This window comes from Nymphalis io, chromosome 22 (genome assembly GCF_905147045.1).
Source record: "Nymphalis io chromosome 22, ilAglIoxx1.1, whole genome shotgun sequence".
NCBI lineage: Eukaryota > Metazoa > Arthropoda > Insecta > Lepidoptera > Nymphalidae > Nymphalis > Nymphalis io.
This window is the reverse complement of record NC_065909.1, coordinates 6521356-6534730: the sequence shown is the minus strand read 5'-3', so window position 1 is coordinate 6534730 and position 13375 is coordinate 6521356. Positions and strand designations below refer to the sequence as shown.

Here is a 13375-nt window from a genome sequence, read left to right as displayed (position 1 = left end):
TTACATATACAATAATAAGTTATCTTACTTATTATCTTATTAAATAAGAAATAAGAAGAATACAATATCTAACACTAATGACATATAAGGCACAAAGGCATACACGAGAGCGGATGCACAGCGCATTGTACAGATTGGTCATGACCTTGTTTCGCATCCTAGGGGCTCCCGTAGCTTCTGGCGTCTGACCAAGTCTGTGCAAAACAATTTCTGCTAACCTTCGCTGCCACCGCTCAGAAATCCGGACGGATCGCTAGCTCACAGTCCGCAAGAGCAAGCTGATCTCCTGGCTAAACTCTTTGCCGACAATTCCGTCATCGATGATTGTAGTGCACTGCCACCTACAATACCTGCATGTGGCCATACGATGCCTGACATTAAAATCAGGCAACGTGATGTGCTTGCGGAGCTGCAATTACTTGATGTACGGAAAGCTAGCGGTCCCGATGGAATACCATCATAGTGCTGAAGAAGTGCGCAGCGGAGCTGTCTCCTGTGTTAACGCGCCTGTTCCAACTTTCTCTCTCTTCGGGAAGTGTGCCGGAGGCTTGGAGAAGAGCTAATGTGCAAGCGGTTCCCAAAAAAGGGGATCGGTCTGACCCGGCAAATTATCGGCCAATAGCTATCACCTCAGTACTTTGTAAGGTGATGGAACGGATTTTAAACAACCAACTGATCCATTACCTAGAAGATCACTCTTTAATTAATGATCGTCAATACGGGTTTCGATCAAAACGGTCCACAGGTGATCTTCTAGCGTACGTAACGCACCTCTGGGGTGAAGCTATCGACAAGCATGGAGAATCGTTGGTTGTCAGCCTCGATATCTCCAAGGCTTTCGACAGGGTCTGGCACAGAAGTCTTCTCTCCAAGCTGCCGGCATATGGTCTGCCTGCTCAGCTATGCACCTGGATTGCCAGCTTCCTACACAAGCGTAGCCTTCGTGTTTTAGTAGATGGTTGCGCTTCACAATTCTATGTAGTGAATGCTGGGGTCCCCCAGGGATCTGTGCTATCTCCCACACTCTTTCTTTTGCATATCAATGATATGCTCTCTCTTGGGAACATACATTGCTATGCAGACGATAGTACAGTGCATGGTGGATACCACGGACGCGCAGTGGCTGGGCGAGCGGAAATTGAGGAGAGGCGGAAGGATCTTGTCATTGAACTCGATAGGACGTTAGAGCTCATCGCCAAATGGGGCTCTGATAATCTTGTTGAGTTTAATGCCAAGAAAACACAGGTATGCGCTCTCACGGCGAAAAAGTCAACATTTTCCCCTCTTCCCTCTCTCTGTGGTACTCCGCTGGTGATGCAAAGCAAAATCGCCATGCTGGGGATTGACGTTCGCTGCGACCTTAGTCCAAGGGATTACATCGAGGCTGTTATAAAAACAGCTTCACGGAAACTCGGAGTTCTGAACAAGGTGCGGCGCTTTTTCACGCCACAACAACTGTGCCTGCTGTACAAAACACAGGTACGGTCTTGCGTGGAATATTGCTCGCACCTTTGGGATGGCTCCACTAAGTACCTACTTGAGGCCTTGGACCGGTTGCAGCGACGTGCCGTACGCATTATTGGCGACGTAAAGGTCACAAACACCCTTGAACCTTTACAATTGTGTCGTGAGATAGCAGCACTGAGCGCTTTCTATCGACTGTATCACGGCGAGTGCTCTGAGGAATTATTCTCTCTAATTCTTGCTTCCCCCTTCCTTCTTAAGTCCACGCGAGCTGGTTCTCGATGTCACCGCCTAACTGTGACATCAATTCCATCGCGAACAAAGAAATTTGGCAACTCCTTTCTTGTCGCACTTCCAAAAAATGGAATTCCTTACCAGCTCACGTGTTCCCCTCCTCTTACAACCCGGGTTCCTTCAAACGAGGCGTGAAGAGGCATCTTGCGGGCCGGCAAGGCGAAGGCGGCTAGTGCAGAACGTTTTTCCCGTCTGTACTGGCCGTCGTCGCGTTTGGACTCTACTACCACTTACCATCAGGTGGAGTAGAGTCATTTGCCCTCCCGGCGAATATAAAAAAAAAAAAAAAATGCAAAACAGCCGATGAGACGGAGCCTATGAATTTTTTCAGATATGACACATCTTAACTTGGTATCACGTTATAATATTAAAGTAGAATTAAGATAAATATCAATAGCTTTCGTACATCAATACGGCAAGTTATAGGATTTTAATCAGACATTTTATGGAACACGAGGAATAGAGGTTAGTGGGTAGTGAAAGCGATTAACCCTGGTCGTATTATTAGGATTGTAATAAGATATATACATGTGTACGTACATATAATGAGGATGATGTCATCTTAGCCGATTTGGGGTATGGCACCCATTTTCAATGGTGGCTAATTCAGAAGTGAGTGCGAATCCACAGGTGTACTCTTTATTCCTGAGCCTTATAATTCGATGAGACGGCAGTCTAACACTAAATGGGCCATCAGGACTGGTGGTAGGTGGTATTTATTTGCATTTTATTTTTATTATTTCGTTGGAATATCGCATGAGTGTTTGTTCCGTACGCACACTTTATATACGAGACGTGCTTGCCCTACCATTAAGTGATAAAGTAGCTATTAATATAGTAAATATAGTACTAATTTATATAAATACAAAAAATAAATATTTGATTTGGGTTCATATTTGCTATTATTTTATATTATTCGAGGGCTCGGAAAAACATGAATAAAACTCCTAATGTGTGCAATGTAATGCAATACATATTAAAAATTATATAATGTGTAATAGTGTATTACAAATAAAGTGCCAAGTCGCAGATACAAGTATTGTATAATCGAATAATTTTGATGCGTTTGGATTTAATTCTATAGCATGATACTATTTTTTTTAAATAAAGTTATATATTTTCAATTATGTTACCAATCATATTATATAAAACACTAGCTGCCCGTTCAGACTTCGTACGGGTGCAATAATATTTAAAGATGGAGTGGATTTAACGCGATCAGTTGGACCATACAATATTTTTACTATTTTGCTACTATTTTTCACCAAAGTTGATATCGAGGTTGATACCTGGGAAATTGTTCATAGTTTCTTTGTTCTCCCGTTTCTTGTTGGTGAGCATTCTGTTTGTGGTAAGTATCGACTCGATCAAAATAACATAGTTTTTGTTTTTTGTTTGTCTTTTCCTTCTATGGCATTATAACGTAATCAAAACTTTAACTTCAAACAGGCTTTTATTGAACGAATTGTTTTGAGGTCATTTACATGAATTTGAATATGGTGTAAAAGTTGATGGTGTATTGTTCGAGGACCTTTGCGTTTGGTATGTATAAACACACACACAAGAAAGCACACACAAAAGATAAGAAAGCGGCGGTGAAGAAGGGGCATTAAAAACAACACAAATCAAGATAAATTACAATGATCATAACAAACGTAAAATGTACTAATTGAGGAAATGAGATCAAGATAATGCCGCTGTCAAAAAGTTGTTTAGACAGCCGTGACGTGTGTATTTTTACGTCTTAAATCAACAGACAAACGCTAACAATAGTAATTTTTTGTTTATTGTTTGCCCTATCGGCCTCAACAGCGTAATTTGAAATATTAAGACTCAAGCCTGACGAAGAGAGTCCACTTAAGGGCTCAGAATATGAACAGTTTAAGAAACAAGGAAACACTTGTAACACCTTGATTCAAAAGTACACGCAAGTAAAATATAATAAAAATATAAGATTGCACTCCTAATATGGGAAAATGTTAGAACTAATTAACAAATAAGAGGTTAAAAGGGCAGTTTATGCAATAAATAATATTCTCATTCTCTCTCGGTACAACCTCGTCAGTTATTCTACTGCTAAATATTAATAATTTTTATATGCAAGTATACGTTTACATGGTATGCGTAACAAATACAATGGAAAACTTTTTAACGTTCTTTCTTTGACTTTATAACTGTTTCTTATATACAAGATTAATTTATATTTAACTCAATTACTTAATTAAAATTAACGCGTACGGATGTAGGCATATTTTATTATGGCAAAATTTAAAATGTGTCGCTTAGCTTTTGTAGAATAATAACATAACCTAATTCGATTAGCAAATTGAATTTATACGATTACTTTAGAGAGACAGGCGGAAGTGAAAAAGGGATGATGTACTTTTATTTCTTCCTTGATAGATTACAAAAACTTTCCGCGGTTTTCATGTTTTAATAGAAAATTGTTTTTCGAGTTACCAGGCCATCATGAGATTGTAAGAGACTTTTTTTAAATCCGCCCGCAGAACAGGCAAAACTGTCACGTCTCGGATCACCAGTTATGCAAACTTGTTGGTCAAATTATATTGCAAGTTTGGTCTTCAAATTTTGCAACAGTTACTCCGTTGTTAAATTTACTTTCTGGGTTATATCTCGATTGATTTGTTTGGCCATTATCATGGTATAGCTGATACAAAAGTAGCTAATGATGATTACTTTAATGGTAATCGTTACTTATTAAATTGTCGTTTGCCCTTTTCAGACTCCGAAGTCGACTGACTTTCAACACACAGTCAATACATCTGAGTCTGGAAAACTGTAATTAGGAACGTAACTTTATTTTTTAATGTAACCATCTGTGTCAAAAATATCCGCCTAAGTGACTAATTAATCGCTCATCAGCAAGTTCGGTAACAATAAAAAACTAAAATGCCGTCGTGTGAATACAGAATGTTTTTTAATGTAAAAGGGGAGTAAACGAGCAGGAGGCCCATCTGATGAAAAGTGACGCCCGCCTACAACCCCCCACTAAGTAAAACAAATAACAATATCTATTAAAACTAGCATATACTTTTGTAGAAAAAAATGGTAGCCTTATTGCTAAATGAACGTATCTCCTCTCTTTGAATAATAAGTTATTAATACAATGGAAGACGGGTGTATTGCTTTAAATATTTAGACAAAAATTAACGGTGTTTGGTATGTCTCGTTGGGCTGGTGGCTTTTAATACTCCAAACTTCAAGGTTTCAAGTCAAAGCAAATCAATAAGTAGACCGCAGTATGGATATTAGCAGTTTACAGTTTCTTGCCTCGGAAGACACATAAAGTCGTTTGTTCTGCGTTTGTATTATTTCCGGTCATGTCGCATTTGCCATCCCATCGTGAGTGTCACTGTGTTTGCGCTCAACATGTGCACTATCTATGAGTGTCTGAACTAGTTGTCTAGTCTTACTTGAGAACGGTCGTTATGACAGAAATCAGCCAGAAGAGCATCTAATCGAATCAAAATCGAAAACATTCTTTGAAAGTGATTGAACGGTTGTACAAACGACTTAATTCGCTTTCAACTTAACAATATATAATATATTTTTATATATATTACAAATTATAATATCTTTAAAATAAATTTTGGTAATTGTCATTATAATCAAATTAATAAATAACAACTTAAAGCAAAAAAGAATAAGAAGTTTACATTATTCTATGTATATATATATAAATATAAATAATATAAATAGTTTTATGAGTAATGACAATATCAATTAGCAAAGTTATATTTGTAATATCAATAATATATGAATTACATATAATGTGCACAAAATCAAATTATTTATCATAGCTTGATAAATTTAAAAGTGCAATAAAACAATACAACTCTACAGTTTGTATACCATTTTAATTAAGACAGCGTAATATTAGTCTAGCAAGATCCTAGCAGTTTATTATACACGAATAGACTTAATAACGTCTAAGAGCATTATACTTAGGACGTCTCTCTGTTCTAAAATACACAGTGCAAAATAAGGTGTCGTGAAAGCTTGGCGTCTATGTGAGCTAATCTTTGAAAACACTCAATGGATATAAATAGAGAATGGTTACTTTAGCTCACGTTATAGTCAGGCTTTAGTTACGTTTTTGTATTATTGATTGCTTCGTTCGTCCACTGGCTAACTTATAAGGCTGCATATTTTACTCATGTTTATTTGATTTTCTTAGAAATTTCCAGTGCCAACCCGGAGTCTGGTCAGTGTGTACATGGCCTTGCCTCGAAATACGCGTAAGCCGTTGGTACCGAAGTCTGTACTCTTTCGGATTGCCGTCCCATCTTATTATAAGAATGAGGCAATAGAGTACACCTTTTTTTTTCGAGGAGGAAAGGAATTTACGCCTCCCGCCTGGACAGGTCCGGGACGGGTATGTGGGACTCACGGGGCAGAAGGCCACTGTCCTACCCACTAAAACCTCCTCGTTTCCGCCTCACCGCATGGTGGCGGGGTTACAGGAACGCGTTAGCACACCACCGCACCCCCGCCTGCGGCCGTCGCTTTGGGTAAGCGACCCACCGGTTGTTTTTTATTGAGGTTTTCTCCTCTTGGCCCGGCCGGTGAAGGCAAGGCCCTCGGTCCCACCACAGGCTGGCGCCTGGATGGGGACACGAGTTTGAGAAGGCGGTGACTAAAGTCTGTCCACCCAGCATCGACAAGCAATCCGGAAAAACATCGAATTGCTGGTCGACCCCGTTGCCCAGGGTGCACCACGTGGAGGTGACTGACATGCACCCCAATAGAGAGTACACCTGCTCTCGTGCACTATTATATGGTTCTAATAATATATAAGTATATTTTGTAATAAGCAACAAAATATTAAATAATATTTAAATTTATGGCAAACATCTTTAGTAAATATTATAAAAGTAATTAGTTGATATTACTCTCATTTTTATCTAGTAAAGTGTGTTAATGTTTATATACCGTTGTCTTCCTTGTTATTACATATTACTATGCGCTCAACATAAAGGCTTTATACCATTGCTTGGTATGTGTTGTAACCTACATATACCCACACATATAAATAATATGAAGCATCATTGGTATTTATGAAGCATTCTATTAACATTGAATTAAGGAAAATTGATTGATTTTCGCCTTATATTTATTATTTTCATACATTAGTCGCCTGTACTATGTTACAAAAAGCCGAGATGGCCCAGTGGTAAGAACACGTTAATCTTAACCGGTGATCATGGGTTCAAACCCGGGCAAGCACCACTGAATTTTCATGTGCTTAATTTGTGATTATAATTCATTTCGTGCAATACGGTGACGGAAAACGTCGTGAAGAAACCTACATGTGTCTAATTTCACTGAAATTCTGCCACATGTGTATTCCACCAACCCGCATTGGGGCAGCGTGGGGGAATAAGCTCCATACCTTCTCCTCAAAAAGGGAGAGGAGGCCTTAGCCCAGCATGGACATTCACAGGCTGTTACTGTACTGTACAACTGTATGTTACATAAATCTTATTGTACCTTCCACGTCATTTTCAGTCTCGTGTTTGCTTAAATTTCTTATAATACATATATCTAAAGTTACTGGTTCTATATGTTAAAGGTTTATAATAATATAAACACCTAACGATAACGATAACAATGAAAATATTTATAATATAATAAAAATTGTTATGATAAGGTTCTGAATATTATAATAACTCTAGTAGCTTTATGAGACAACAGAGATTTTTTAAATATAAATGTCAATACATATTACGTAAATATTTAAGTTAAATTATGACTAAACTAATCATATAAATAAAAAATGTTTCGCTGAATTTATTAGAAGGTAACAATCAGTGTTTACAATATTCTAGAGACATATATTAATAAATATAATCAAAACACTAGATCAATATGAAAAATTCTCACGCTCGTATTTATATACGAGCTTTTCAGAATATTGACAAAAGAGCCATACATTTTTATTGTCTATAAAAGCTTAATCATAGTTCGTAAATAATAAAAGACAGCTGCAACCAATGCGAACGAAATAATAATAAATTATATGCAAAAGATAAAAAAATAAACTGAAGCATAAATTAAGTAAAGTAAAATTTCAATAATTTTATATTCTAGCACGAAATGTTTAATGAATGTTCTATTTCATTGTTTTAAAACTATTCAGGATGGTATCCGCCGTTGTTCCACTACGATCCATACAACCGCTGAGGTCTGGAATCCTCATTTGCATCGAAAGTCATTTGTGCTCGGTCCCTGCGTCGACGTTTTAAACGATAATAGGATGTACATAATTAAACAGATCGTGGTATTTATTCCTTTAACGTCTTTGTATTTTATGTACAAAAATGAAATAAAGTAGAATTTATTTTCGTTGATTTCATGAAGGATATATAAATATATCAGTATTCAACTAGAGGTTGAAATTCGTCCTTAATCGTTAGGATAACATTTATGAATGACATCTGTCGAAAACTTTTTTTTACTCTTTTTCCATGTTTTTATAGATGATGCTAATGCTTGTTGATAGTTTAAAACAATAACATTGACAAATAGGGGAAAAAGATATACTAAATTTGATCGAAATTTAAATTTTGTTCCTTTTTATATTTATTATTATTTAGTTATATAAGGTGCATGCTGTCGTTTCCTATAATTGAAGGGACATAGACATACCTCTTAAGATTTTTATTAGAGTAATAGTTTTTGATTCCAAATATTTGTTTTTTTTTTTAATTGTTAATTATTATTTTTTTCTATATCAGTATTTTTTTTTCTTGGGATGTACCCAATGGAGTAACCTCCTTCAAGTTTTTATTTTGAGTTCATTAATTATCTGTGATTTTTTTGGTAATTATAATAGACTTGTATATTATGTTACTATAACTATTTGGAGTGCTTTAAATTGTGTCTTTCATATAACAATTACACATTACGGATGCGTTCAACGTATTTGTAGTCGTATATCGATGGGATGCTCGTCTCTCGAGCTTCTAATTTGCATCGAAAGTGTCGACTCCCGCAGGGCTATATTTCTGAGTGAACTAAGATTACCATGAATTATGGAATAACAATGAGACTTTTCTCGAAGTTTTTGGTTACGGACATGTATGATACTGATATATGGACAAACTTATATACTTTACTTTTAAAACACATTATCGTATTGGAAGGTTGGGTTGCAAAAAATACAGTAGCGTTAAACCCACAATTTGTTTAATAATAATAATAAATATTTTTTATGCATTTAAGTAAATAAATAACTATTTTTTTTTTCAAATCTTGGTTCCCAAGGGCAGAACTCACAAGTCCTCAAGGATTAGTATTTTGTAATAAAAAATATAATTATTTTATGAAAAGCATGAAACTTCCATTCAAAATATTTTTCGTCAATCATTTCCAGTAATAAATAGACAAACAAGCATCATATAAGTGAATATCGTAAGTGTTTCATGAGTGAGTACAAACCATTGGCACCCTACTACAATTAACATATTGAAAAATTCTTTAGTTAGAATTTGAGTAATGCTCAATCGAACGTCACTCGCATATTCACCGAGATGCAAGGAGGGTTTATATAAGATAAGAACACGTGTCCCATATGCGAATGCCATGTGGGCATCAGCATTTGTTTCCAGTTTAATCTTGTTTGGAAGCCAGGGGATATATTTCGTAGTATAAAGAAAGTTTAACGTAAGAGGTTTGTTATCTGAATTCATAACTCCTGGTAAATAGATTATAATTTCTAATATATTTTTTTAATTTATATTCAAATAGGCTTTTGGTGAAAAAAATCTATATTTTTAAACATTTCATGTTCTCTATAAAAATGAGTTGGCCCAGCGGAGTGCCTGTAATTTTAACCGAAGATTGTGGGTTTAATTCCGCGAAAGCACCATATATTTTAATATGTGCTTAATTTGTGTTTATTATTAACTTTGCTATTTTTGAATTCAAATAGCATTAAAGCAATATAGCATAATAGCAAAAAAACTCAACAGTAATGTTTATATACTTTCTTGTAAATAAGATAATATTTAATTCAAATGTTGTCTACGTGTGGTATTACGCTTCTCGTGAAGTGGTATTTCTTTATCAAATATAAAGTTATTTTATTTGCAAGTCAAATGATAACGATGTGCTATATATATAGAGGTATCATTAACACAAGCGCTTTAGCTTCTCCCTACTATAAATAATTGCTGAGTTTTCCTCGCGTCAGCCATTAAATAAATTCTTCATCCATATTTTGAGTTACTGCTGTTGTTTTCGCATACTTTAATGAAAGTTGTGAACATCAACAATGAGCCAGTCTTTACTTTGTACTTTAAAAAGGCGTGGTCACGTGATATTGGGTAAAGTCATGATTTATAGCCTTCTTATTTATTTATTAATTTTAATAAACCATATAAATAGTCAACTTTGTTTAAAGTCAACTTTGTTTAAAGACTATGAATTCACTTCTTACACCATCAATGCACTGCAAACAACGGAATCAGTAAGAACAAATTTGAAAATCACAGCATAAAACGGTCGTAATATGTCAGAAAGTGATACGCGACATTGACTATAATAAATATAATATTTCAAGTATACATATGGATCAAAAATATCATCATAAATTGCTTACGGAAAGAAATTAGATTGTGTAATATTTCATCTTGTGTCGGTGAACTTTAAATGACTGCAGGCCCCGAGGTCCCGAATTCGAATCCCGACACAGTCTGATAAGCTAACTATTAGACAAACGAGGCATATAACATTTTAATGTTTCTTTCTCACTACATTTTAGTGGCAAGACTTTGTTCAAGCCATACAGACGGGATTAGCACTCCCTCATCATATATAGTAATAATAATAACAGCCTGTAAATGTCCCACTGCTGAGCTAAGGCCTCCTCTCCCTTTTGAGGAGAAGGTTTGGAGCTTATTCCACCACGCTGCTCCACTGCGGGTTGGTGGAATACACATGTGGCAGAATTTCGATGAAATTAGACACATGCAGGTTTCCTCACGATGTTTTCCTTCACCGAAAAGCACGAGATGAATTATAAACAGAAATTAAGCACATGAAAATTCAGAGGTGCTTGCCCGGGTTTGAACCCACGTTCATCGGTTAAGATTCACGCGTTCTTACCACTGGGCCATCTCGACTTTTTTATCATATATACTACCGCCAAACAACAATACTTAGTACAGCTGTGTTCCAGTTTTAAGGTTGAGCTAGTCGGCGTGAATACAGACTCATGACATCTTAGTTCTCAAGGTTATTGGCGCATTGGCGTTATAAGTGAAGGTTAATATTACAGTGTCAATGTCTATGGCGGTGGTGACCACTTACCATCAGATGCCCTTTCGCCAGTCTGTCGCCCTATTTAAAAAAAAAACTTCATCACATGATCTAAATAATAATTTAATACCAATGCGTAGTTCACTCACGCTCATATAGATCGTCTAGAGTCTAGACTCTAACGCAATTACAGTGAATTTCCCTTCAGCGGCAGTGGTCAAGATTACGTCATCATTTAGAACATCTGTTATCCATTTACGTGTTTATCATAATATAAGAATTAACCTACATATATATACATTCTGAAAAATCACAACACTCAATAAGAGCCTGATTTTACTTTAACTTTTGATAATTTGACAGGGTCTGTCTGCCATATTTGTAATCATTATAAGAATAGAGTGGTGGAAAATCTCCAAACCATCCCCTTCAGAGGAGATGTGGCCGTAGCCCAGTAATAGGACATTTATAATCTTTATGCGTACATATAGCATTTACAAATAAAAATATAACTGTATGTATATTTTTATTTAAATATTACAGTTTTTGCGCATTGTTCGAAATTCGACAATAATCATTTTTATTTTTTTTAATAGCAATACCATCGGGTATTATTAGTATTCCAATTTATTCCTCAAATTAAGGTACAATTTATATTAGGAGTGGGGACGACGAATACTCTTATTCCCAATTTGTATTCTTAATAAAAGTAAAACTCATCACAGAGTACAAAAACGTACTGAAATATTTTTTTTGTCTATTCATATATACTGGATGTTAACGGTATGCTATACATAGATCAGATAGGCAATGGCTTTATAAATCAACTACGAATAGGCCTGAGTTACAATACTAATTAAGCCTGAACAAATGCCGGGTGATTACGGAACCTTTTCTTAGCCTACTTAGTATTAGTTACTCGCTAATATCGAAGCGATTTGCAATTCATAGTACAACAGTTTATCTATACAATATACGCTTGTATTGATACCTATTACGCTTGACACGATTCCACTGGGGAGCAATTAACTGGTCCATGTTTTACAATCGCTGGCAATCTGCCTAACTGTTGTAATGGATATTAACAGCGTGATATTTGTTTTTTTTTTTTTTAACTTTCCGAGTCGTCTTGGCGTGCAAGACTGGCTGTCTTTAATGTAAATTATTTTAATGTTACTGATATTATAAATTTAAAAGTCTGTATGATTGAATGTTTTTTTTTTAATAACAAAAACTAATTTAAACAACGAATTCAAACAAATTTTATTACAATAGTCGAAAACGTCGTGTAATGGCAAGTATCAATTTTTATCATATTTTGATTTAAATTGTTTTTAAATATATATTTTCTTCTTGTTTAATTTTCTTATATGTATAAGTAATATACTGTCTTAAGCTCGGTGTCCTGCAAATATACTTATATCTTAAATCAATTAAGTCATCTTATCTTAAGTTTCAAACAAAGTTTCAAACTACGTGAATTGATAAAATCCGAGTTGAGTTTTCATTAAGATTTCAATATTATTTCAGTTGAAGTTAATCAGAAAATCGAAGTTTGGGTTTTGTTACTTATAATGGTTATATCTTTGGAAATATTACTAAACATAATAAATATAATATCTTGACAAAGATCCCCCTGATAAATAATTGCAAAAGCATAATAAGACATATTTATTTTGTATTAATAATGTTCGCGCATTTTTACCTTACATTTAAAAAAAACATACTCAAGATGTACAGGGCCGAGATGGCCCAGTGGTAAGAACGCGTGAATCTTAACCGATGATCGTGGGTTCAAACCCGGGCAAGCACCACTGAATTTTCATGTGTTTAATTTGTGATTATAATTCATCTCGTGCTTTACGGTGAAGGAAAACATCGTGAGGAAACCTGCATGTGTCTAATTTCACTGAAATTCTGCCACATGTGAATTCTACCAACCCGCATTGGAGCAGCGTGGTGGAATAAGCTCCAAACCTTCTCCTCAAAAAAGAGGAGAGGAGGCCTTTAGCCCAGCAGTGGGACATTCACAGGCTGTTACGGTACGGTATACTCAAAAGGTAAAGGTAAGCAATAAATGAATTCTACATGAAATGGACAAACGTAATTATTCATATTATCATAAAAAATGCAAAAGTTACTGTATTTGTTAGGTTTTTACAACAAAGCCGTTGGACTGATTTCACGGAAATTTATTCTACTAAAATGGGTCTCGTGAAATGATTAATCAGATTAGGGGGGACTGTATGGAAAAAAATTGTCTGGGATAGTTATTGAAAGAAGATAAAGAAATATATAAAAACAGAGTATATAGAATACGAATCTCGCACACACA

At 35.5% G+C, this 13375-nt stretch overlaps 1 protein-coding gene and 1 long non-coding RNA gene across 2 annotated transcripts in view; both read left to right on the top strand.

The window, feature by feature from the left end:
- The window catches only part of LOC126777295 (inactive dipeptidyl peptidase 10), a 200993-nt gene that overhangs the window by 40249 nt on the left and 147369 nt on the right, over positions 1-13375 (top strand). The gene's annotated exons all lie outside the window — the stretch shown is intronic.
- Positions 12436-13278, top strand: LOC126777304 (uncharacterized). Its single transcript, XR_007670034.1, has 2 exons — positions 12436-12774; positions 13101-13278. It is a non-coding gene; the product is annotated as an uncharacterized LOC126777304 (long non-coding RNA).